Below are 249 nucleotides of genomic sequence, written 5' to 3'. Positions count from 1 at the left end.
TCGGGCATTCACGTGGTACGTGCCCCTGTCTACCACACTCATAGCATCGTGTGTACCTGCACTGCGCGGCTACGTGTCCGGTCTTGTTACATTCATAGCAGCGCCGGTCCGATCGCTGCCTTCTTTCCTCTGGTCTTCTACTTGGCCTCTTTTCAAAGTTGCCCCTATCGTGGGTGGTCCGTCTGCCGGAGCTTCGCTGCTGTCTTCGTGGTGACCTCACCTCCGTCCACTCTGCTTCGGATTTCTCGA

The sequence above is a fragment of the Halyomorpha halys genome, unplaced genomic scaffold (assembly GCF_000696795.3).
Source record: "Halyomorpha halys isolate HHAL.00 unplaced genomic scaffold, Hhal_1.1 Scaffold574.1, whole genome shotgun sequence".
NCBI lineage: Eukaryota > Metazoa > Arthropoda > Insecta > Hemiptera > Pentatomidae > Halyomorpha > Halyomorpha halys.
The sequence above is the reverse complement of the archived record's forward strand: the minus strand, read 5'-3'. Positions refer to the sequence as shown.